The 19,857-nt window shown below is 29.6% G+C and overlaps 2 long non-coding RNA genes across 2 annotated transcripts; both read left to right on the forward strand.

Annotated features, from left to right (window-relative positions):
- Window positions 1-2,831: 2,831 nt before the first annotated feature.
- LOC127065525 (uncharacterized) lies at window positions 2,832-3,973 on the forward strand. Its single transcript, XR_007782115.1, has 3 exons — window positions 2,832-3,125; window positions 3,219-3,303; window positions 3,795-3,973. It is a non-coding gene; the product is annotated as an uncharacterized LOC127065525 (long non-coding RNA).
- Window positions 3,974-6,174: 2,201 nt separating this feature from the next.
- On the forward strand, window positions 6,175-13,128 carry LOC127065523 (uncharacterized). Its single transcript, XR_007782114.1, has 6 exons — window positions 6,175-6,312; window positions 6,469-6,639; window positions 6,720-6,819; window positions 6,899-7,055; window positions 7,189-7,616; window positions 12,656-13,128. It is a non-coding gene; the product is annotated as an uncharacterized LOC127065523 (long non-coding RNA).
- Window positions 13,129-19,857: the final 6,729 nt, after the last annotated feature.

Genomic DNA, 19,857 nt, shown 5'->3' on the forward strand with positions numbered 1-19,857 from the left:
TTTTTCATCGAACAAGGTGTACCGTTTCTCAAGACAATAACGTTCTTCGGGAATATTTTGAAATTATACGAAAAATGTCCATTCCATGTTTCCTCCACTTCCTGTCTTAATCGTAGTTGCATCAATTTGATATAAGTAATTATTCAATATAAGTCGACGTAGAAGAAATTATAAATTCAATGCTCCAAATTGTTTGTTATAATATTCACAACATATACTAATAAAATATTCATAACATTTAATAATATTATAAATATTTATACTATTAATGTTTAATATAATCATAATATTCAACGTTTCCTAAAAATATAAGAATATAGATTAATAAACTCATACTGCGAATTCCATTGTCAATAAATTTGAATAGGAATTCAATGAAATTGCGTCTTCGTTATCCATAGTCTCCTATGTATCGTCACATACCTTCATTAGTTATTATTCGTTTTGCCTATAATCCTATTCCCTCTGTGCATGCATTTGTACGCGTATGCATGCGTTCTGGTCAAGTGGGCGAGACTGCGTGCGCAGATATATGCGTGCGTCTGTGTATTTTGCATGTTTTGAAAATAAAAAAATTATTTTTTCACTCGTTTTCCTTGTATTAAACAATAACAGATATCTAGATAATACGATTGGTTTTATCTAATTATTTAATTATCTGTTTGTTTTTTTTTTACAGAACTATGTATCACATCGCTAATTTATTTCAATCATATAAACGACTACATTTTCCTAAAAATTTACTCTCTATTGAAGAATTTAAAAAAAATGATCGAATCATACTTTCGGTTAATTAATAATTCATACTGTACTAATTCAAAAGTAACAAGTAATTTACTAGAAAAATATTACATTTCTCTAATCGTCTATTTCTTATTACGTATAAATGTGCATAGCATTATTATGGCATTTATTATATTTCTAGCAATATAACATTTCGGATTGTATTATCCAAATGAATAAATTCTTCGAAAAGCACTTAAATAATACTTTACCCAATATTTACTTCTAATTATTCCTTAAGATAATGGTAGATATTCGATTAACCGATTAACATCGCTAAAAACAAAAGTTATAAATGGCATAGAGAGACAAATTTTCAATGAAATAAATAACCATTCCTTCTAAATACAATCTTTTAAATTTTATTTTCTATGCAATGTCGATGTTCTCTTCACGTAAACTAAATAAATTTAAAAAAAAAAAAGAAAAAAAAAATTCCCTCCCGGAAAGGAAAATAAACGAAATTCGATTCTTAAATAATAAGATGATGAATAGGATATGTATATGGAAAACGACAGATAGGGAAAATCAAAAGAAGTGATATTTAAAAAGAGAAAACGAAGTTGAAAACAAAAAAAAATTTCCCGTAATAGCTGTATTGATCTAAACTTGTTAGCAATACTGGTGAGATTACAGAAAATGATATTCTCGTCGGACTATGAAAAATAATAGGGGGAAATGAATAACGCATGCTCTCAACTGGGTTGCGCCTGCATTGTGTCTGGGAGTCGGGGTAGAAGCTTTTCGATGAGAGTTGGACCAGCGAAAGTTATTCCGTTTGGAGACACTAATGTGACCAGTGCTAACAAATTCCAAAAGATGAAAGACGATTTAAAAAGGAAGACGAGCGTGCAAACGGAAGTAGCTGAGAAATGCCAAAAAATTAGAAAGTGACGTTAAGAATCGCCGACGTTCTACACTTCATGGCCTTGGTATAATAAATTATAATTGAATTTAATATTAACATTTAATACATAACTCAAGGATTTATTTTCATAGATTTAAAAATTTTTTGTACGCCTCGCTATAGAAAATTCTATAATTTTATATATGTATATATGAGTTATATTGGAGACGCTACATTATACACTATTTTATACTTTGTGTCCAATACTACGATACTACGATATAGCAATTTATAATGTACTAAAGAAAATTGCATAGTTCTTTATTATTACTTTATACTATATTTTATCTATTCTTTTACATTTATTATATTATATTTTATTTTATCTGTAATTTGTCTTTGACGTATTATCGCATAATATTAAAGAGAGAGGAAAATATAATTAGAGTTATCTGAATTAGGATATTTCTGTTATACATTTATATGTCGTATTATAATAATCGTATATATGGCCAACTGTTGCGTAGCTCTATCCTGTTTCGTAATCCCCGATGAAAATATCCTTTGAGAAATCCACGATACTAGCTAATTTGCTGGTTTGACACTAGTTCAATCGTTCCTCTGCCGATTAGTTAATCAATTGGAACAGAGATACATGATTTAATTCATTGACGAAGAGAACAGAAAAATGAAAAATAGAAGAAAAATAGAAAGGTCCCTTAACGTTCTCAACGAATCGTATGGATCTTTGATTAAACATTTCAGTTGTTGTGGTTTCAATTATTAAACGGATATTTCGTAACGTTTGCACGATACGAAAAAGTTCGTGCAATATTGAAAAAGTTTCAAGGAGATTCTGACATTTTTTCTATGTAAAGTTAAAATAAAATTCTGAATGTTGGTCCAAATTTTTCCATAAATAATTAGAACATTTGGAAAGACTTTGACTTTATATCGAAAGATTTATCGAACATTTTGAAAGACTTTGAAGTATTTTTAATAAAGATAAAACACTAAAGTTATCAAAATCTTTTAATAGAGTTTTTTTAAGCATGCTCTGTCAACGTTTAGATCGTGTAATTGGAATAATTACCAATTATTCGAAAAGAGTAATTTAAAAGTGTTCGACCATTTAAATATGTCCTATTAATATTATCATCATTAATATTATCCTTTAAATGACGCGCCTCATGTCGAAATACGATCTATATGAAGCTTATTATTTATTATTTATTCTTAGAAAAATTTATGAACCAGATCGATCGAAATAATAATAACAAATGATATTCATCTGTACATGTAAATACGTACTTATTTATAATTTTTCTTCCTAAACGACTGTGTTAACAGTGTCTCACAAGATCGCGGCGATGGGAGAAACTATTAAAAGTTTTCATAAAACTAAAATACGGAATTAACACGAAATAAAAATGTCTGAAGAGCACTGAAAGTATCTTTCCTTGACTACCGTGAGCGTGCTTGATTGATCCACATGGTAAAGAATAATGATGTTTTATTTTTAATGAAACCAATTTTCAAGGAAAGAAATGAAATTAAGTAAGAACTTAATATTTCGTTTAATGTCCAGGACGTAACGAGATGACCGGAATGCTCACATTGTTTAAACACATATGTAATATAAGCAAGAACGAGCATGGATTCCTAGCAATGCCGTAAGTAATTTTCATTTCTTTCCTTTAACAATAACGAGTAATAATAATAGCGATGAAATTTAAAATTCTGCTATAAATTTTTCATCATATTATAATATTACAATATTATAATTTCATTGCTGTGGAAGCAATGACTGTAAATATTGGTTTTCCGCAAATCCATCCCATATTCCCGTTATATCATGTTGCACAAAATCAGAAAACCGACTCATTTTGCAATTAATCAGAATAGTTACAAAAATAAATTTCATTCGATCAATCGTGATATAATATTATATGCTAAAATTTATCTTGAATACCATTCTGCAAAATTATTATTAAACGATAACTTGCTTAATTACAATTATCAATAGAAAGAGATAGAATTATGTTCGCTATCCTGTCGTAAAATCATTACATTTTATTTTTGTTTAATCAACCCAGAGATAAATTTATATAATATTTTCTCTTATACGTACGTACATCAATTCAATTTTCTTTATTCTTTTCAGACGGGACCAGGATTAAGCAAAAGTAAATATTCAATTATATCTAAAATTACGTCCAAATCATTACGTTTGATCGTTTAACGACGCGAATGTATCTATATAAGTGAATTTACATTTGTATTTTCATCTTCTTTTTCTATTTATCTTTATACTCGTGAATGTGTGAATCAGATTAATTAACCCTATACACACACACACACACACACATGTAGAGATACACATACAGAACATGTGTTGATATGTTTTAATTATTACGAATGTTTAAACGGAAAACCTCTCTATATGTAGGATGTATTTAGGGTTAATAGATGTATATATATGTATAAGTATATAAGTGTGTATATGTGTGTATAATCATAAAAATACATATATACATGTGTGTGTGTACGTATTAATATTGATGTATAACTATAATTTGCCTTTGTATTCATCTGTATACATGTAGATATTTAGAAAAAGTTAAAATTAACCCCTTGCTTTCGATGTCCTCTCGAACGTTCAGAGCTTCAATTGATTTATTTATATTTGATTTAGACGAATTTGCAAACATTGAAGAAATATTCTTTTGCAAAAAAATCAATATTTTGTTCCTTATAATATTCTCGGTAGTACGATAAGTTTTGAAGGAATTCGATTACGTCAGTTTCATTGATATCTTGTGTTACTTGTAAGAATTTCTGTTTTTCTGATGGGGAGCTCTGTGGGGACGTCTGGGTGCGAAGGGATAAAGAAAGATTAAAAAATAAATTAAAATAAAAAGAAAAGGAAGAAAAATTATAATTGAAAAAGAAAAAAAAAAGAAATTAATACCAAAAAGGAGAAAACGCAAAAAATTAAAAAAGAAATTAGAATCGAAAAAAAGATTAAAATTCAAAAAAAGGAAAAAAGGTGGAAAAAGAATTAGAATAATCAAAAAAGGAAAATCAGAAAAAAGGATTAAAATGGAGAAAAGAATTCAAGGAAAAAAAAATGAAGAAGACAAAAAAGAAAAATATTACAAACAAATGCGTATTGGGAAATTGTACGGATATATTTCATATTTATATCGAGTGATATCTGTATCTAATTTCTGTGAGTCGTTGTAATAACGATGTCGCAAATGTAAACCCAACTTTTAACCGAATATTTGTTATTTCTTTAATTATTCACAATATTTGAATATTTTTAATCGGCTGTACGATTTGATTTTAATTTCATTAGCTTGATTAAAAAACTTGATTGAGAATGCGAATTAACGAAATATTTCAGGTTAATTCTCTAAGCAGTACGAGGCACAAAAATATAGAATCGAGTAAATTTGTTAGAAATTCGACTAAAAATTCGAGTAAAATTTATTAAATCATATATCGAAATATACTTATTACTATTATATTGTTTAATCAGATATAGTTGATTAGGTGTAAGATAATTTTTATATGATATAACAATCAAATTAGTAATGTTAATCATTCGTTAAACGTGATACATTTAATTACATCATTGTAATAAATAGAGTTAATTTTCATAAAAGAGTGATATTAATTATCGACATTACTGATTAAGATATTAAGTCAGGGAAAAAAGTTTCTTTTTATTTTCCTATTTTGCATTTTAATGCAAAAGCGGTTACGATTTACGATTGTTTAGAGTATAGATCATAATTAATAGTTTGAACGGACGGCAACGGTTGAATCTCCCCTTCCATAGGTCATGATCAATTTCACCCAGAATTGTGCTTCATGGATCCTTTCAAGAATGCTTCAGTTCCGTTCCGTTCCGTTTTAGTAACGATTTGCAAATAAAAATATGATCCATTAAATGTTTCATTAATTAATCATGCGGCACACAAACATTGGATTTTTATTTTTCTTCAATGATTTATGTCTGTTTTGTGTACAGTTGGTTCCTTGACAGCATCATTTGCATCACTTACATGATACCATCTATATTGGAAACGTTTGATACAGCTTTGTGCAACGTCCATTGATAACGGATTGGTCAATAAATGTCAGAAATTTCTTTAAGAGCCGGAGTGGCATCATTATCTCTCTTGTAATAAAATATTCAAATGTATCTTCTTCGTTCTTCGATTCGACCTTGCTCGAAATACTTGATGGAAGCTCGCCTTTCGATAATCGCGCGGCACTATTGCCAAATTAATTGTTTAACATTAACAAAATTATATCGGATGTCATTATTCATTAGCCGGTAGAATGCTAGGAAACATTTGAATAAGGAATGTGACGCAAAAGGGTAGAAGAACTAGGTTTCAACAATTATTGTCAGTTATAATCTTACATAACTGGGATGGTTGCTTTTGTACTGATTTCTACTGTTAATTTTATTATTGTTTTTTCTCGCGACTATTATTTATGTATATAATTTAAGATTAGAAACTAGTGCGATTTAATGTTAATATTGTCATCTGCCGACAAGTTGAAAGATATGGAAGATAAGTGTAACTCCGGGGAATCGCACGGTGCAAAAACCAAAGAACCGGACTTTCTTTTAACAAGCAACACTTACAAATCTATTAAAGAAGGTTAGTTAATTTTTATATTATTACACATTACTTCACATATTTATAACCTCTATTAATTTCTTCTTATTATAAAAGGAAAAATTGCTACTGAGAATTTGGGATAATTCTGAAGAATAAGAAAGTCTTCCTGATATCTGTTATTATATTTTGTTACAGACAGTTATTAAACAAGGAAGAAAAAGAAGCTATAGGCGAAGCGTATATACGCACCGAAAGAATAAAAAAATGATGATGCTGTGACAGATGAATATCTAGAAAGTAGAGCGTCTTTTGTAGGATCAAGTCTTTCTGTAACAATTAGAGTATCTAAGCCTCCAAAAATTATCGGTATTTTTCCTTCGAATTTATTTCCATTTTAAACTATTCATTAACTTTTGTAAATCAAATATACCTACGTTACATATTAGATGTTGCCGACGGTTTGACAAACTTGGTTCTTCAAAAACGACTAGTCTACCCTATGCAGGATTTACATGTCAATCTATAATCCTTCTGGAAACACCGTCCGTAAGTCTATTGAAAATGTTTAAGATCAACCGCTTGTACGGCAATGGCGTAATATATATTTGCAATTGAATTATTTCAGGATTTACGAAGAGATACGACAAGACTTGCCACAGCCAAAGGTGCATCAATCGCTTGTGTAGATGCCTCTCACAAGAGAAAGACTGGTCATTTTGGTCAATGAAGGACCAATGGGCCAGATTTTCTTTCACCAAACACTTTCCTATGTATTAAAGAAAGTTAGTTTTTATTTCACATCGTATGCTTTATATTCTATAACCTTTATCAATTTCTTTTTATTATAGAAGTAAAAGTTACTTCTGTGAGAGAATTACAAAGCTTCCTAATTTCTGTTATTATATTTTATTACAGACAGTTCTTGATCGAAAAGAAAAAGAGTTTATACGCGAAGCGCGTGGCGTACCGGAAGTGTAAAGAAATTGTGAGGCTGCGACAGATGAATGTCAAGAAAGTTGATCGTCTTTTGTAGGACCAAGTTTTTCTGTAACAATTGGAGCACTTAAGCTTGCAAAAATTATCGATATGTTTCTTTCGAATTTATTTGTATTTTAAACTATGCATTAAATTTTGGAAATCTAATATACCTATGTTACTTGTTTGGTGTTGCCGGAGGTTTGACAAACTTGCTTTTTCAAAAGTGACGAACACAATCAACCACTTGTATGGCAATGGTGTAATGTATATTCGCAATTGAATTATTTCAGGATTTACAAAAAGAAACGGCAAGACTTGCCAAAGATGCATCAACTCCTGTAGTGATATCGATGCTTCTCAGAAAGGTACGAATGATAATATTGATATAATATTGAATAAAGAACCAGGGGAACAATTATTAGAAATGTTCCAACTATTAGAGAAAGATATATAAAAGCTATAAAAGCAACTCTACTTTCTAGATATTAATTATTTCAGATTCTCCTTTTTTTTTATTCCTCTGGCACATCACGCGTTTCGCATATAGCTTCTTTTCTTCTACGCATAATAACTCCGCTAGTGAGCATATATAATGACAAAATGAAATAGATGATAACCTTGAATTGTATGCACGAGGAATAGTCCCGCGTAGACACAGTAATAACCGTAAGAGTAGAGTAGTCGGTGGAAAAGCAACGATGTCAGATACGCATAATTGTAATTTAAAAAAATGGGTGAAACCTAATTGTCATTCCATTTTATATGTCCCTACCTTATTTAGGTCGAGTTAATTCGGGAAAAATGTTTCTTCGTATTCCTATATTGGCTGATGACATTATTCCGGGTTCATAACTTTAGTAATGTCCAACAATCAATTTTTATCAAGCGCTTTATCAAGCGGTTATCAAACGCCGCGCGTTTGAAAGTTGAGTTTTTGTGGAATATTTTTCGAGAGGTTTTTTCGAATTCGTGTATTTGTTTAAAAGTTATCACGCCTTATAAGTGAGATAGAACAAAGAAGATGTATTTTGAAATTTTATTACGAGGAAAAGAATAATGCCAATCCAACTTTTGAAAAAATTTAGAATCGATGCGTTATAAATGGACATCGCACATGGTTACATCAAACGTTTCCAATACGGAAGATATGATGTAGTGGTGCAAGACATAGACTAGGAACCAACCATCGGTCACAAAACAGTTCTACATCATTTGAAGAATGCTGGATATATAAAGATATCCAATGTTCATGTTCCATATGATCAAATAGTGAAGCGTTTAATGGATTTCTGTCTGCGAATCGTTATTAGGACCTAACGAAACCGATGCACTCTTGAAACGGGCCATTATGTGCGATAATCTATGAAAAGGATCATGATCCATGGAAGGAGAATCAACCGTTGTCGCGCCGTTCAAACTATTGATCATAATCTCTTCTCTAAACAATCGGAAAATGATTTGCTTTTGCATTGAAATACGAAGAAACGTTTTCCTCTAACTTAATATCTTGATTAGTAATGTCATTGGTTGATATCATTCCTTTATGGAAATTAATTCGAATTATTTCAGTAATATAGTCAAAGGTATTTATCTTGCTTAACAATGTGAATGAATGACATTACTGATAGGATCATTATATTACATATAGATTATCATACACGTAATTAATTATATCTAATTAAATGTTATAATAATAATAAATATATTTCAATAAACGATTTATCGATATTCTGTGTAGCAAAACTGATTAGAGAATTAACCTGAGGTATCAGGTTAATTCGAGCTTTTAATCAAGATTTTTGAGTCAATGAAATTAAGATCAAATTCTGTGGCAGATTGAAAATATTCAAATGTCGTAGATAATTGAAGGAATAGCAAATATCGACTAACATTTCAGTTTGCAGTTATAACACCGACATCGCGTAGATTTACGCCCGTTACAGACAGATATCACTCACTCGGAATAAATATGAAATGGATCGTTACAATTTCCCAATGCATGTTTATTTGTTTTTTCCTTCTTTGTCTTTTTTCTCCCTTTAATCTCTTTCTTTTAATTCCTTTTCTGTTTTCCTTTGTTCTGATTTTAATTTTTTTTTAATTTTCTTTTCCTCTTTTAGATTTTAATCTTTCTTTTGATTCTAATTTATTTTGTAATCTTTTTCGTTTTTTTCTTTTTGGTAGTAATTTCTTTTTCTTCTTTTTCAATTCTAACTTTTCTTTCTTTTCTTTTTATTTTAATTTATTTTTTAATTTTTCTTTAACCCTTCGCACTCGGATGTTCCCCCAGAACGATCAGAAAACGAGGAATTTTTATAAATAACGATATCAATGTAAATGATATAAACAAATTCCTTCAAAACTTATCGTATTATCGAGAATATTATAAGGAACAAAATACTGATTTTTTTGCACAAGTATATGTTCTACAACGTTTGCAAATTCGTCTAAATTAAATATGAGTAAATCATTCGAAACTCCGAACGTCCGAGTGAGCGCCGAATGCAAAGGGTTAATTTAAACTTTTTGCTAAATATTTACATCTGTATTATAGACGTTATGGGTACAGGTCCGTTATAGTTATTCATTAATATTAATACATACAAACATATACAACTACATGTACATATGTATGACCATCCAATGTAGCCAAACTTTATAATGTCGAAACTAAAGGTGCTAATTTTGTTTCTGACGTATCCACTTATATGTGAGTACTTACACGTAATTTAAAAAATGTTTTAAACCAAACTCCTTCAGCATGTGAGTAAGGGTCGAAGTGAAACAAAAATAAAATGAAAGAAGAAAACGAATACGAGAAAGTATACGGAAATAGTATGAGAATAAGTGAGATGGATCGTTAACTTCACTTATTTCATTACGTTTTCGTTCTTCCAGTTCATAGAAGAAAAAGGAAGAGCGAAAGAGATACAGCAGAGTATAGAGACAATCAAAATTAATAGTATTCAATAAATGTTTTCATTAGTATTTGTAGTTAAATATCAGTACGTGGTATAAATGGTTAATATATAATAAATAGTAAAATGTCGTGTCAGTGTTGCGTCAGGATTTATTGTAAATTCTCATCTACCTTTTTAGAATAATAATAAATTATTACGCCCACAATTGTTTCAATTAAAATTCTTATAGTTTTTGTATCAATCGGTTTAATACCTACCACTTATACCACGTATTGATAATTCATTATTAATGATGACCATTAATTTATTTAAATTACCGATTAAAAATGTTGAAAAATATTCATCTAATAATTAGAAACTTTAATTAAAATAGAAATAGAACTTTGCTTTTGTCGTGTGATATCGTGTGATACGCACGATCAGGTTTATTTTCTTCTTTGTGAAATGAATGAACGTCTTTTGATTTTTTAATTACCTACCTCCTGCTCTAGAAATATCACATATTTCGTTTGAATCGTAAACGATACAATATCATGAATTCTTTTGATATCAATATTTAACGTGAAACCGTAAAGTACTGATACAAGCGACGATTAATTCCATAAATGCTTGTAGGTGTCGTTATCTGATTGTTTGCGTCTTTGAACTTATGCGTAAAGAAAGCAGTGCTTTTGTATAAAAACAATTTTGCAAATATGGAGAGAAAAGGAATAGAAAGCTTCTTGCGGAAAGGACGATATTTTAAAATCTTGTTTAATCCCTTCGATCATTTCGAGACTATACGAATTTGTAGATATTAGAGTTTAGTCGTTCAGTAAATCCTCCGACCAACTTAAAACGTCATAAGTCGAGTTTGTGATGTATCAGACGATTCGTAGGACACGTAGGATACGAGGTAATTCGCGCTTTATCAATGGTTAAGCTAACTCGAAATGATTTTCCGCGTAACAAAAGAAAAAATCTTTTGCGTTTGATTTCTGAAGAAAGGAAGATAAGGCTACGCCACGCGGAGATGACATATCGTTTGAAAAAAACAAACGAACGAATACGTATCAGGAAATTCTACCGACCTGGTTTGTATTCATTCTCAGTGATATCTGCGTGTGATGTCCGTAAATCTATGTGATGGTGTTACAAGTGTAAACTGAAATTATAGTTGACATTTCCCATTCCTTCAATTCATAACATTTGAATATTTTTAGTGTGTCACAGGATTTCAAATTAATTTCGTTAACTTAAAAATCTTGATTAAAAGTACGAATTAACCTGATACCTCAGGTTAATTCTCCATTCAGTATTAAGACACATAAATATACATTCCAGGCAAATTTATTAAAAGTTCGACTAAAATTTTGTGTAAAATTTATTATATCGAATATTGAAATATATTTATTATTGTATTCTTTAATTGCTAATAGTTAATTGCGTATAACTCAATTTTTAGATAATATAATAATCATATCAGTAATGTCATTCACTCGTTAAACGATATACTTTACTGGCTACATTATCGCAATAATTCGAGTCAATTTCCGTAAAAGATTGATATTAATCAATGACATTACTAATCGAGATGTTAAGTTAGGGGAAAAGGTTTCTTCGTATTTCAATGCAAAAGCGAATCATTGTCCGATTGTATAGAGTAGAGATTATGATCAATAGTTGGAACGGGTGGCAACGATCGATTCTGGTTCCATCGATCATGATACTTTCCGTACATTATTGAACATAATTGGCGGTTTCAAGGATGCTTTGGTTTCGTCAGGTGTTGGTAATGATTCGCTGACAGAGATACGATCCATTAAATGCTTCACGATTTAATCACGCGAAACACAAACATTGGATCGTTTTTATATCCAACCTTCTTCAAACGATATAAAACTGTTTTGTGATCGATGGTTAGTTCCTTGTCGACATCAGTCGCACCACTTACATCATACCTTCCATATAGAAAACGTTTGATGTAGCTATGTACGACGTCCATTGTTAACGCATCGGTCGATAAATATTACAAATATTTTTAATAGCTGGAGCGGCATTATTATCCACCTTGTAATAAAATTTCAAAATATGTCTACTTTATTCTACCTTATCTATAAGGCATAATAACTTTTAAACATATAAACACATACAAATCATGACCTTTCTAAAGATATGAAAACTCTATGAAAACTCTATGAAAATTCAACTTTCGAACGCGCGGTACGATCGACAAATGGATTGTTTGACATTGCTAAAGTTATGGGGCCGATAGAAAACGAAGAAACATTTTTACCTCGATCTAAATATGAAAGTGATACGTAAAATGGAATGACAACTACGTTTCACCGATTTTTGTAAATTACAATTTTACGTATCTGAAATTGTTGCCTTTCTACTGACCTCTACCATTAACTTTATTACTGCGTTTTCGTGTAACTCTTATTTGTCTATACAATTTAAAGTTAAAAATTAGTAATGTTTAATATTAATATTGTCACCAGCCGACGAGTTCGAAGATTTAGAACATAAGTTCAACTACAATCGGATGGTGGAAGAACCAGAGAACCGGACTTTCCTTCATCAAACACTTCCAAATCTTACATTGTAATGTATATCTAGCTTGTGATATAGTATAATATAGTATTGTATATACATATATGTATATATATATGTCTATAATACATTTATTATTTAATCAAAAAAAGAATACAACAGTATCGAAGAAAGAAGATAAAAAATGATGAATTAAACCAAATAATAAATTCGACTTTAAAATCTGTTCATTAAACTTGTTAACAAATATTTATAACGACATTGATCCATAAATCACGAAGATACGAAAATATAGTTGTTTAGTGATTATAAATGCACATATGTTGCCAATATCTTGATCCTTTAACAAGATTATGAAAAATATTTGAACGTACAGTTGAACACTATCGAGTTAGATAACGATCGATTAGTTGGATTATCGATGATCACAAAATTTATCAAAAATTATATCACAAACGACGTTAGAATAAAAATTTGATGACAATCGAGAGGAATATTTTCGAACGTTAAATTCGGCATTCATTGGATCCTACATGGGTGTTCGTTTTCAACGAATATGGAATCGAACGGTACTCATGACAGGGCATTTAATTAAAAGGCCGATAGCCAGGATCTCCTCTCATACATATACATATATATATATATATATATATATATATATATTTGCATATGCATTTAATGTTTGCGTTTGGAATTTGATGTTTTCTGTGTTTCTCTTTTTACTCATTACATTCTATTGATGTATTCACCGGCAATCACGTGAAAAGTTTTATCGAGAGCTGTCAACAGTATAGCGACAACATGCTGTTCTCTAGATACTCGAGTATGTTCGTAGCATGGTATATCCGGTTCATAAAAAACAGCGATGCGTTTTGCTTCCCCTTGTCGTGTAAACTGAACTTCCCATTGCAAATAAAGAAAGAGAAAAAGAGAGAGAAAGAGAGAGAGAGAGAGAGAAAGAGAGAAAAAGAGAGAGAAAAGAAGATAGGAAATATGTATTTTCAAGCAAAATGAATCTAATATTTTCTCTTTTTCTTTCTTGTTTTTTCTTTTCTTTTTTTAAAAATATTTTATTTATCTTTTTCTTTTTCTCAAAAGAATAAAACAATCATGAACGAATAACTCTCATGTTATTAATAATTAATTGCTGATTTTAAGCGACGACTACTGAGTTCTCTTTTGAATCATCGCCAAAGATGACGGAACAACGAGTAACGATGCATTTAATCGAAGATTTATGGTTGTCGACGTCGAGAAATGATTCTACGAAATCGTCGGGCACGATTCTCCATTTCTGATCTATACATATATAAACGCATATATATGTACGTGAGTATATATATATATACATATATCATCTATATATATATATATATATATATATATATATATATATATTCAAATTGGCTTTTCACTGCGACTTTTGCGTTACGTTGATAAAAGAGAAGATCCAGAATGAACAAGCACTCTACGATTTATTTACATATATACAAAGACTTATATAGTATATAGGTATACACACACACACATACGCACACATGTATATATTGGGATAAATGATATTAATTTGCATCGTTACTATTGTTTCTACTTTTTTAACAATTTTATTTACTAAACTTCAATTTTATTAAAAAATAGATATACATTGACACGAATTGAAAATCATTCTCATATACATATATACATACACACATAAATACACACACACAATGAGAAACGAATTTAATTTGTATCGTTACTATTGTAATTACTTTTGTAAAGATTTTATTTAATGAAATATATATATATTGCCACGAATCGAAGATCGTTTTCTATATATATATATATATATATATATATATATATATATATATATATATATATATATACACACAATAATATATATACATACAATAAGAAACAAAGTAAATTCGTATCATTATTAATATTACTACTTTTCTTTTAAACAATACTTAAAATCGTATAACGTGAATTGTTATACACATATTTTATTTATTGAGATAACACAGAAAAAATGTTTTATAAAAGAGAGAATAAACTTTATTATTCCCACTCGCTATGAACAATTATAATTCTATTTCACATTGATCTTTAATTTCTTAGACTATATTGTACCATCATTAAAACGTTTGAAATCATCGTGGACTATGACAAATTTTTTCAACTCGAATTTGTTAGATCGAGGAGAAAACTATTGGAACAAGAACTACGTATATTGTTATTATAACTTTAACCTCGTTTGACCCGGAAAACGAGGTTCACAGAGTGAGAGCTCTTCTGTCTCTGGTTTGACATCATAGAGGAAGTATAACAGGATGGAGCACCGACCGAAACCATTTACAACCCTCTCTTTTAATTTAACGCCATTCTCAGACATAGACACATATATACACAATACATGTATGTAATAAAGATATGTTGGTTCCATGTAACAATAGAGAATTTTTTAATAAATTTTCCATCGAGAGAAAAAAAAAGAAATAACTCTCATAAATTTTTAATCTACAAAACGTTGCATTGAAATTAATGTGCGATTTATTTTATCATTTCTTTTTTTTCTTTATTGTATTATTAAGAATTAATGATTAATTAATTTGTTGATTCATCGTCGTTGTAAAAATTTAACAATAAATCAAGCCAAATTTATGAACACTTTCGAATTTCTATGTTTTTATTAGAATAAATTGCGTGACATGCTTTCTCAAGTAAAAAAAATATTAAGATACAAGTTTTAGATGAACAGTATTAAAAAAAATACGAAAAGATAAATAAAAAATAATATAAAGAATAAAATGCAAAAGGATAAATATGTACGTGTAAATAAAGAATTATCTTTCAAAAAATAATCACAGTAAAAGAAAACAAGAAAAAAGGAAATTTTTATAATTTTATTTTTTTAAAGAGAATCATTAAAGTTTTAGTTTGTCGAATGTTTAATCTTTATCGGGAGTTTTATCTTTATCGCGACGAGCTTTAAATCATTTCGCTTATAATTCCTATTAGTTGAACGATATAGAGAACGAGAAAGACAGAGAGCGAGCTATATCGTGCCAATTCTCAACGGGATCGTTATACCTCTTTGCAATATGTATATTCCGAAATTATTTCGAATATACACGAAGGACGGTCGAGATAAGCTTACAAAAGCTATTGTCTTTAAGGTTAAAGCCACTTCGAATTTCCTTTCAGCGATCGTAATGAACATGCGAGTTTGTCTATCGATAACTTAGTATAACGGATTAGTTAATTATCCTCAGTGATGATCATAATTAATTATTTCTACAATTAGAACACGAGATTAAAGGCATTATTAACTATTGATAAGTATCGAATATCGATATCGATGAATATTTTCAATTGAATGAGAATTAAATGTATTTTTATCTTTTATTGTTTTGTTTTCTTTCATTCCTGTTTTCTCTTTTTCTTTCTTTCTTTCTTTTTTTTTTTTAATTTAATGGAATTTGAGAATTCGTAAGATTTGTTTATACGTATATCTTTGTAAAGGATTATTATATATATAATAATACTAGTAATAGTACTAGTAATAATACATTCTGTATATTCTTATATAGTTATAATTATATATATTATATAATTATAATTATATATCATAATTATATATAATATAAATGTATATACTATATAATAGTATCGTTATTTCTCAAATACATATACTTCATACTATATAGATATATTGAGTGTACATACATACAAACATATATATATAATATCCATATATGTACGTGTGTGTACATGTGTTTATTGAGGGAGAGGTGGAGAGGGTGAAAGCAGGGAGAATAATCGATATACGAATGAGAATTGGAGAAATCGATGGAAATTATGTGTACTAAAGGATTTCCAAATTATATAAATCGTGTGTAGACTGCACTCGTTATTTTTATTGGTCCGATCTGGACGAAAAAAATATGCGTGTAGAGGGCGCAACGAGAGCTCACTAATGACCCCAGTCGCGTTCTTCTAGGTGCTATAGTTTCAGTAACCCGCTGTAACGTCCGTAAGAGTGTCGTAACCTCACTCGACCATCCGTAACGTCCATAAGGGTGCCGTAACGACCGTAACACGCCGTAACGTCTGTAAGGATGCAGTAATGACCGTAACCCGCTGTAACGTCCGTAAGAGTGCCGTAACCTTATTCGAACATCCGTAACGTCTGTCGAACGTCCGTCGAACGTCCGTAACGTCCGTAACATCGCCGTAACGACCGTAACAAGCCGTAAGGTCCATAAGGGTACCGTAACGACCGTAACACGCCGCAACGTCCGTAACGTCCGTAACATCGCCGTAACGACCGTAACAAGCCGTAAGGTCCATAAGGGTGCCGTAACAACCGTAACAAGCCATAAGGTCCATAAGGGTGCAGTAACGACCGTAACACGCCGTAACGTCCGTAAGAGTGCCATAACCTCACTCGACATCCGTAACGTCTGTCGAACGATTGGTCCGATCTGGACGAAAAATATGCGCGTAGAGGGCGCAACGAGAGCTCACCAATGACCCCGGACCCGTTCTTCTTGGTGCTATAGTTTCAGTAACCCGCTATAGGAATGCATTTCCTTGGAATTTCAATTTGTGGTAATTGCAACGGTATAATTTTCCTCTGTGTTATACGATCAATATAAATCGGCTTGTGCAGTATTAAACTTAGCTAAATTTTATGGATGATAACTATCGTTATTATAAAGTTGAATCGTATGAATCATGCGAATTTTCCATAAAGATTTTCAAAATTAACAACGAGTAGAAATGTTCGAAACTTCATTTAGTCAAATTTTGATACAATTGATAATAATTCTTCTTGTACGATCAATCACAATTGAATTATCTGTTTTCGCTATTTTTGTGAAGTATTGTTCTTCAAGATATATCTAAATGTTTTATCATTAAGTTGTAGACATAGTTACAAATTTTCCAATCGATGAAAATACACGATATTATTTATTTAAATATAAAGAAAGGAAGATACTTTACCGATATTACTTATTAGCCAATACGGTATAGATAAGGGATATTTTAACATAATTAATGACAATATTTTCTAATGATTTTATAATACTTAAAACTAAAAAAAGATACATATTTATTTAAATATAAATATTCTATATTACCTATTCATTAACATAAATATATGTATACATATTAGTACATAATATACATGTACAAACAATGCCAAGATTACCTTAAAAATATTCGTTATAAAATCAATCATTATTAAAATAATTAATTAACTAATTAAATTAAAAAAATTTAAATATATATATAATATTATTACCCTGAAAGAAAAAGAGAATGTTTATAGCATTTACTAGCGGACTTATACAAAGCAAATCTTATTACAATGTTTATATGTTTCTATATAAGCTGAAGTATCTAAATACACCTTATGTTATTTACTTTTTGTCGAATATCGTATGAGATCAGTCTTTCCACAACCACCGAGTTGGAAACTTCAAAGATCCTATATAAACATACGTTTGTAAACAGATAGATATGTATATATGTACATATGTACATATGTACATAACTAGACACAATATACACACCCACACACTCATACACAAAGTATATAGTAGTCTTTCTCTTGGGTATTGCTTGAGACTTTATTATATTGTATAGACAGTAACGAGCAACCTTTGTTCTGCAATGAGCCAAAATTAAATATCTGATATTGTTATTGATAGAATTCATTATGAACTAAAAATGCTTATATTGATTAAAAAAGGAATTAATGCTTGATAGAAAAAGAAAAAATTACACATTATTGAAGGGTATTTGTTATTTTCGGCATCAATTTACAAAGAAATGTTTTCTATAATTCCATTGATTTTTTATTAGCAATACTTTTAATGTGTACGCATAAATGTATGTATATATATTTTTGTAATGGAACGAAATCTATTAGTTGTTTATTTTTAATTAGATATATGATTCTACTTCTCGTTAATAAACTTTACATTATTATATTGGAAGATACAATGGAAGATACTGAATTAAACTATAATACAATCTTCTATTCGTTTGTCGTTAACGTTAAGAATTTGATAAAAGATTTCAATACTTCGGTTAATAGTTAAAATGCCTTTCAACTGGCCGTAGATAACAAAGCTCTTCACAAATGTATCAACGTAAGATGTAATACCAGTGATTAAGAAATTCACTAATTAGAGTCGACTATTGTCATTTTTCGATGCAAAATGTAAGCTGTAATTGCATTGATACGTACATGAATACGTATATGATAATGTTTTTTTATAAACCCTGAGTTACTCATTTCTGATACAGATTCAGATATATACAGATATATATATATATATATATATATATATATATATATATATTACATATTATATATTATATATATATAAATATATATACAGAGAGAGAGAGAGAGAAAGAAAAAGGGTAAAGGAATCGAGAATTTGAATAAAACAAAGAACGATATCGGGATTAAATTGAAAAGAAACTTTGTTACCTCTTAACAAAAAGGCACTCGATAAGGAAGCATTAGCCGTCCAAAGTACAATTATATCAAAAACCCATTCAAATTAAAGAAGATTACATATGTATCCGATTATGATACCTTATATTTCTTATTATTCATATAAAAGAAAAGAAAAAGAAAAAAACACAGTTAAGAAGAATAAGAAAGAAATCTCCTCTTTATTTCCTAATATCTTCAATTATGATTGATTTCTAAATACAATAAGGATAATAATAACAATAATAATAACAACAATAATATGAAAAAGAAGAAGAAGAACAAAGTATCTTGGTAACTTCAATTTTGCTTACTTGTTCTTATATGGTATATGTATCTAGTACAATGTAAATTTTAATGTGGGATTTCAATTAAACGTGTCATTTAATGCGTATTATGATTAATATGCATTATTCATACACACATGAATGTATGTATATTTAAATGAATATCGAATTTATACCTCGTTGACAAATTAAATTTACAATATTGAAATAAGGGTGTCACGATCAGGTACACGCATCACGTTCGATCGTCGACGATCTTTCTATATATAAAATATATCGATACCAAACGATATTACATTCGTTAAAATGCATATACGTATTACGTACGTACGCGTACACGTGCATACAGAAAAATTAAGAAAAA

Source organism: Vespula vulgaris, chromosome 8 (assembly GCF_905475345.1).
Source record: "Vespula vulgaris chromosome 8, iyVesVulg1.1, whole genome shotgun sequence".
Classification (NCBI taxonomy): Eukaryota; Metazoa; Arthropoda; class Insecta; order Hymenoptera; family Vespidae; genus Vespula; species Vespula vulgaris.